The 8,420-nt window shown below is 41.6% G+C and overlaps 1 pseudogene; it reads left to right on the top strand.

Moving 5' to 3' along the window:
* The first annotated feature begins 6,331 nt into the window (after window positions 1-6,331).
* Window positions 6,332-8,044, top strand: LOC113013878 (deleted in malignant brain tumors 1 protein-like; annotated as a pseudogene).
* Window positions 8,045-8,420: the final 376 nt, after the last annotated feature.

Raw genomic sequence — 8,420 nt, 5'->3', positions numbered from 1 at the left:
AACGTTCAACTGGTATATACTACCATAATTTTTCTTTGTTAATTTAAGACACAATTAAAAATTTGCTTCACATCCTTTGCCTGATAGATCTGATCAGATTAGTTGGATCTGGATCGACTCGATGTTCTGGAAGAGTTGAAATATTTCACAATAACAGCTGGGGAACAGTCTGTGATGATAGCTGGGACTTGAACGATGCTCAGGTGGTTTGCAGAGAGTTAAACTGTGGGACGGCACTAGGAGCTCCTCCATTCGCTCAGTTTGGTGCAGGAACTGGACAGATTTGGCTTGATAATGTGACCTGTTCAGGAAATGAAGAATCTTTAGCTCAGTGTCAACACAATGGATTTGGATCAAACAAATGTGGACATGATCACGATGCTGGTGCCATCTGTTCAGGTGAGAATTTTTTTTTTCCGATCATCTATACCATGTCAGACACTGTAAATACAACAGTTTCCCTTTACAGATTTTTTGTCCATTCGTTGATGTGTTTCATACTGAAATTAAGCGTTAGCCATCAAATTAAGCTGCACAGTAACCATTCAATGCAGGATTTCAATGGTAAAATCTTTATCTGCAAACGGGGAAACTTTATTTCATGATTAATTTTTCGTATTTTGGGTGTTATATAGTTGTCATAAACTCAGATTTGGAAGTCTTATGCCTTTCTGAGTTAGGATGAAATTCTATTTTTGGTTGGTTGATGTTTATTAAGTTATTTTTGTAGTTAACACAATTCTTGTGTCAAGAGTGTTGGTTTGCTTCAAAATTCCTAAATATATGGCTCAATGGATTCTAATATATAAGACGCCTCAACACAGTTGCAGTTGAAGAGACCAAAGAGGACGATGAACAGGAACCAACCATACAATGGGGAAGCAGATTCAGGCTTAGTCACTCAACATTAACAAAACTGAACTAACAGAAATCAATCAGAAAATGAGACTGACAGTAACTTCCAACTTGACTAATTGTCACCTCTGGCGATGATGATATCAAAAGGCTCGCCTTTTGTTAGGGCTATACAAATCTTAGAAAACACAAATAAACAAAGACACACACACACAAAGGCAATGACAACTAGAAAACTAACTAACAAAACCTATACTGGGAAAGCTAAACAGGAAACATAACTGGAAAACCTGAGACCTGAAAACACAGGGGAAAGACCAGCAAAGGCGCAGACGATCCGACATAAAACCAAAAGGGAAGCACAGACTATAATTAAAATTATTTATATATAGATATATCTCTATACACACTACACTACACCACACACATAAAGCAGAAAAGGGGACTGTCAAAGTAAAACATGAAATAACATGAATATTGACACATTGAAATATTGACACTAGACACAACACCAGGAACACAAGGCAGGCACAGAAAACACTTAAACGCTGGAAATAATTAACAAACAACAAGGATAGCTAAATAAAATCACTGTATATTAATAAACAAACTATGACCCTAAAATTTTATATGTAAGGGAGAAAGACAGAAATCTGACCCCCAGAAATCTTCTCCAACTTTAAATGCCTGCCTGTGAGCTTTCTTGTCCTCTATTGGCATTATTGGCATGCTGTATCTCACTTTGACAGATTTGTGGTCTAGTTTATATTAGAGATGGCACGATACCACTTTTTTATGGTCGATACCGATATCATAAATTTGGATATCTGCCGATACCGATATGAATCCGATATAGTGTGTTTTTTAATCAATAAAACTGTTTTTTTTTAATATCTTGCTACATTTTGAATAGGTTCATACTCAATTTAAAAAAAACAACAACAATACTAAAGCTATTCTGTTATACCTGTATGCAAAAAAATATTTCATAGTTCAGAAATACTGATCAATCTAATAAACTTAAACCTACACCATCCTCCCTATTCTGGTATTTTATAGAGTACTTAGCGTAAATATTAAGCAACCTAACTAATAGGGTTCCAACTCCTAGCAACAAAAAATAAATAAAAAATAGGGAACCACCCCTCACCCTCCACCTCATGATGCTTAATCAACGTAATCAACCTTAATTTGATCCAGTGTGAAAGAAAATGCACAGAAATAAATTATTTTTCAAGAAATATTAAATAGATTAAACATCTTTCTTTAACAGAACTGCAGACTCCACAGATGGTATCTTCCCAAAGGAAAAAGTAGTATAGCTTACTAGGGTATATTAGACTTAATAGTTACTATATACAGTAATGGACTTCTATTCATTTTACGTCAAATTAAAACTTTGGGTGTCAGATAGTTATTTAATAAAAGCTAGACATTTTAAATGAGAATAAGAAAGTATTTCTTTGTGCCCCCTTTTCCCTGTTAATGCCCTATCGGCCCCCCTGGCTAAACTTTGCTAGATCTACCCCTGCACAGTTACCAGCCATCAGCTACGTAAAAAAAGATCCTGGTGTAGAAAGTAATATTAAATAAATTCTAACAACAGCTTATTAAGCTCAAACGTGCTGCTGTTGTTTATCCGCTGGTTTCCTCTTTCTGGTGCGAAGTGGGCCAAAAACAAAGAAGAGAGACGGACTTGCAACAGAAAAGCCGATCAGCTGATCATTGATCAGTTTCATGATTGAAGTAGCAGCAGGAGAGAAAGAGGCAGTCGCTCCATATATCGGTTGTTAAGCTTAACGTGGGAATGCTTTACAAACATTCAGAGATGGACTTACACACTTGCTTTACTTCTCTTGGGGATAACTTTGGCGGAGATGAAATGCCGGGTTGGTAGCTAAGCTCCAAATGCTCAACCAGACCACCGACAGGTCTCGCACGCCACAGCCGTTCTATCACGTGATGCATACCGCTCCAACATCCTACGGTTATGAGGCGAGTTATGGCGTGTCGCAAGTTTTGTGAGGTGCTTTCGTGACATTTAATGGATCGGATTACACTTTTTATTTCTCTCCGATAGCCGCTCCAGTAATTTAGGTCAGTATACATAATATCGGATCGGCCCATCTCTACTTTATATTAGAGATAAGATAAGATAAGATAAGATAACCTTTATTAGTCCCACACGTGGGAAATTTGTTTTGTCACAGCAGGAAGTGGACAGTGCAAAAGTTATGAGGCAAAAATTAGAATACAATAAGAATAAATACAGTACACAACTGTACAATACAGATGGTATTGTGGTGGACCATTAAAGGGCTCTACTCACACCCGATGTGGAGGTAAGCATCAACGACGTGGGTGTGGACAAATCGGACGGTCGGTGGTGGCCATGCGGAGATTTCCGCCGTTTAAATAATGCCACGGAGAATGACCGTTACCCCATCCCCCACATTCACGATTTTTCTGCCAATCTCGCCGGAACGTTGATTTTTTCTAAAATTGACTTGGTGCGGGGGTATCACCAAGTTCCTGTCCGTTCCTAAAACCGCTGTCATTACCCCCTGAAGGTGTGGTTCCGTTGCCCGACAGAGTCCAGGCCGTTTCGGCTTTTCCACGTCCCACGTCGGTTAAAGCGTTGCAGGAGTTCTTGGGGATGATAAATTTTTGCAACCGCTTTCTCCCCAGAGCTGCCCACCTGCTACAGCCACTCTATGCTGCCTTAAAAGGTAAAACAGCCAAAGATCCGGTTGACTGGCTGCCGGAACACGTCCATGCGTTCTCCGCAGCCATGTCTGCGCTGGCTGACACCGTCCTGCTGGCACACCCGCTTCCGTCGGCGGAGATTGCGTTGACCACCAACGCGTCCGACGTGGCAGTGGGTGGGGTGTTGGAACAGCGGGTTCCAGGTCTCTGGCAACCACTTGCCTTTTTCAGTCGTACGCTCCGGGATGCTGAACGCAAATACAGTGTTTTTTACAGGGAGTTGCTGGCCCTGCACCTCGCGACACGACATTTTCGTTTTTTCCTCGAGGGTCGCAACTTTACTGCGTACGTTGACCACAAACCTTTGACGTTTGCGATGTCCAATATCTCTGACCCATGGAGCGCATGCCAGCAGCGCCAGTTGGCGGCCATTTCAGAGTCAGCATTTTTGTCAACGTGGGTTCCACGTTTCGGCCCCCCTGCTGACATTACCTCGGACAGGGGCCCCCAGTTTGTTTCTGAGCTTTGGTCTGCTATGGCTGACGGCCTGGGGGTCGAGGTCCCCCACACCACAGCATACCACCTGCAAGCTAACAGGATGTGCAAACGGTTTCACCAGTCACTCAAGGCTGCGCTCCGGGCTTCCTTAACAGGTGGCGACTGGGTCGACCATCTTCCGTGGGTTTTGTTGGGATTGCGCAGCGCGGTTAAGGAAGACCTCGGGGTTTCCCCGGCTGAACTGGTCCTCGGCCAGCCCCTCCGGGTACCTGGGGAATTCTTACCTGAGAGCCCTCCCCCATGTTTCGATACCTCTTTGTTGCCTTTTCGCCCCCCAAGAGTCTCATTTCCTGTTCCTGGTCCTGTGCACCACTGCCTACCTGACACTTTTGTCCCGAGTTCGTTGGACTCTGCTCGTTTTGTTTTCATCAGGCACGATGCCCATAGGACTCCGCTGCGTCCACCATATGACGGGCCATACAGGGTTCTTAAACCAGGCAACAAACATTTCATTTTGGACTTTGGTGGTCGCCAGGAGGTTGTCTCTGTTGACAGACTTAAGCCTGCACATGTTATGCAAGAGGATCAGGTGGTCCCGGCCCAGGCCCCTCGCTGCGGTCGCCCACCTGCCACTGGGCTGATGGATTCTGTTTTTTCCGCCAGGAGCGACCCACAATCAACGGAGTCCGAGTCATCTGCAGCTTTTTCTGACCGCCAGTGCCAGCCTCGCTCCCGGGCTGGGTTGCCCTCTGTCAGTTCCACACACCCCCCGGTTCACCCGTTCCGGTCGTTTGCTTAAGCCCAGGGTCCTGGACTAGTTCTGCTGGGTATTCGGGGGGGGGGGGGGGACCACTAGAGGGCTCCACTCACACCCAGTGTTGAAGAAGTGTGTTCCTGTGTTTTGTGGCGCGATCTGTGCAGTTGATGTTGGAGACGAATAAAGAAGGAGTGAGAACTGAGAGCTCTGTGTCGTTGATGCTTACCTCCGCAGAATGATACTTTTTATGTCCAATATTGATATCATAAATTTGGATATTCGATACCAATAGGAATTTTTAAAAAATGTTTTCTTGCTGCATTTTGTACAAGTTCATACTAAAATATAAAAAAAACTCAACACTAAAGCTATTCTATTATACTTGTATGCCAAAAAAATTATGCAGATTTTAAAAACTCTTTAGTTCTGAAAAAAGTGGAATATCAGCACAAAATAATGTTTATATTAAACAACTTAAAAATACACAAACAAACAGGTTGTAGAATGGACCCTTTTATACTTAAAGCTTAACATAAGACATCCAGAGTGGAAAGTAGTGCAAATAAATGTAAACACGGCTTCATAACACTCATCTTTTATCAAGATGGATGTCAGTGTAAGCTGTTTCTATCACACTTAACGTGAGACGGAATTTTGTGTAATTTCTGAACAAAACTTAACAAAATTACGAAGAAAAAGTATTTTTCATAGTATTTTTGGAACCTTGAAACTGTTTGGCCATGTGTCGTGTCGGGGTGGGTGTCCCTGGTGGAATAGGACTGTAACTCTCCTTCATGATGTTTTCGTGTGTTTAATAAATTCCTACATCTAAAGTGGGATGGATGCCAGTTTTTTGAACAGGACCAGGATTTCCCCAGAATTGTTTATATTACCCAAGAATCCCACATCATTCTGTGGACAACCCTGAGTCAGTCAGCAGTTTAAGAAAAACATATGGCTTACATGTCACATCTGGCTGATAGGGCAAAGGACGAGAGAAAACTACAGAGTCCATCATTGTTTTAGTAAAACTGCACACTGATTCAATATCAGTTTGATGCAACCGAGTGTCATCACAGCAACATGACTCTTACCAAATATACCTTCATCCTTAGTCAGCAATTTCAAATTTCCTTCAATTTTACCTGCTCTTTTCCTTCAACAATGGAAAAAGAGCAGGAAAGATTCTTGTTTATAAGAATGATTATTTGATTAGTAATAATTAAACATATCTGCTAGAAGCAACTGAAAACTAGTAGCAAAGTTTATGGTGGTGAGGGAGAAAGCAAGAAGGAGAGACCCACATGCTCCTCGTGCTCAGTTTACATGCATGTAGGAGAGCCATTTGCATCCAAACAGCATTAGGAATTACTACGAGAAGAAAACAGGGTTAATAATGATGATAGATGGGCAATAGAAAAATAGGATGTGTGATGGCACGCTAAGACTTTTTAGAATATATGTTGAACATAGTTAACTAGTCATGAAAATTAAACATAATACCATTTACAATGAATGTTCCCTGTTTTGTTTTCAGGTGTTCCCATCAGATTAATTGGATCTGGATTGACTCGATGTTCTGGCAGAGTTGAAGTTTATTACAATAACATCTGGGGAACAGTCTGTGATAATGGCTGGGATGTAAATGATGCTCAGGTGGTTTGCAGACAGTTAAACTGTGGGACAGCACTACAGGCTCTTCCATCAGCTTACTTTGGTGCAGGAACTGGACAGATTTGGTTTTCGTATATGGCCTGTTCAGGAAATGAAAATTCTTTAACAGAGTGTCAACACAGTGGATTTGGAACAAACTACTGTGGACATCAACAAGATGCTGGTGTCTTCTGTTCAGGTGCAAAAAATTTATAAACTAAAGAAAATGAAAGTCTGTCTGTTCCTTTGTATCATCTACAAAATCTTTATTTTTATGTAATTTAACCAACATTTTAAAGATTTATTTTTTTTTTTTTTCATTTTTGCCAAATAGGTCTGGTCAGATTAGCCGGGTCTGGATCGACTCGATGCTCTGGCAGAGTTGAAATTTATCAAAGTAACACCTGGGGAACAGTCTGTGATGATAACTGGGACTTAAATGATTCTCAGGTTGTTTGCAGACAGTTAAACTGTGGGACAGCACTGCAGGCTCCTCGATCAGCTCGCTTTGGTGCAGGAACTGGACAGATTTGGCTTGATAATGTGACCTGTTCAGGAAATGAAAGTTCTCTGACTGAGTGCCAACACAGTGGATTTGGATCAAACAGCTGTGGACATGGTCAGGATGCGGGTGTGATCTGTTCAGGTGAGAAAAATTGTAGTCATTGCAGATTAGTCTGGTATTGTGTGTCATATATGAAATACTTTTTCAACTTCTTTGCCTGATAGGTACAGTTAGAGTAGTTGGATCTGGATCAACTCAATGTTCTGGTAGAGTTGAAGTTTATCACAATAACAGCTGGGGAACAGTCTGTGATAATGGCTGGGATGTAAATGATGCTCACGTGGTTTGCAGACAGTTAAACTGTGGGACAGCACTACAGGCTCCTCGATCAGCTTACTTTGGTGCAGGAACTGGACAAATTTGGCTTGATAACATGGGCTGTTCATGGTATGAAAGTTCTTTAATTGAGTGTCAACACAGTGGATTTGGAACAAACTACTGTGGACATCAACAAGATGCTGGTGTCATCTGTTCAGGTGAGAAACATTTTAGATACTCATGTCATTGTTGGTCAGCCTTTTCTAGTCTGTCATACATTAAATGTTTTCACAGCATCTGTTCAGCCCTGCTGTTGTTTTTAAAAGTGCTTTATAAATTTATAAAAGTGTTGGGGTTTTTCTAGTGCAAAGAGGAATTGAAATATAAATAACTTCTATTGCCTGGCAGGTCCAGTCCGGTTAGTTGGGTCTGGATCGACTCGATGCTCTGGAAGAGTTGAATTCTATTATGGCAACACCTGGGGAACAGTCTGTGACAACGGCTGGGACTTAAATGATGCAGAGGTGGTGTGCAGAGAGTTAAACTGTGGGACGGCACTGCAGGCTCCTCGATCAGCTTACTTTGGGGCAGTAGGTGGACAGATTTGGCTTGATAATGTGACCTGTTCAGGAAATGAAAGTTCTCTAACTCAGTGTCAACATCTTGGATTTGGAACATACACCTGTGGATATTATCAGACTGCTGGTGTCATTTGTTCAGGTGAGATAACTTCCAGATACTCAAGAGACTGAAGATCACTTTGTTCTTGGATGTTGTGTCTGAAATACTTTTGTTAATGTGAGGAAGAATAATATTAACAATCTCAGAATATTCTTCATTATTTCTCCTGACAGGCCTGATCAGATTAGTTGGATCTGGATCGACTCCATGCTCTGAATTTTGTGTAATTTCTATACAAAACTTAAAAAAAAAAAAGTATTTTTCATATCTGCCGCTTGTATCCGCGATCTCGTTCTTTTGGTCACTACCCACAGCTCGTGACCATAGGTGAGGGTAGGGACGTAGATCGACTAGTAAATTGAGAGCTTCGCTTTTACAATCAGCTCTTTCAAGATGCAGTAAATAATAATCCAAAAACAAATCCTCAGTGCATTCCAGACTCCTGCT

Source organism: Astatotilapia calliptera, chromosome 3 (assembly GCF_900246225.1).
Source record: "Astatotilapia calliptera chromosome 3, fAstCal1.2, whole genome shotgun sequence".
In the NCBI taxonomy this organism is placed as follows: domain Eukaryota; kingdom Metazoa; phylum Chordata; class Actinopteri; order Cichliformes; family Cichlidae; genus Astatotilapia; species Astatotilapia calliptera.
This window is presented reverse-complemented; position numbering and strand designations above follow the sequence as displayed.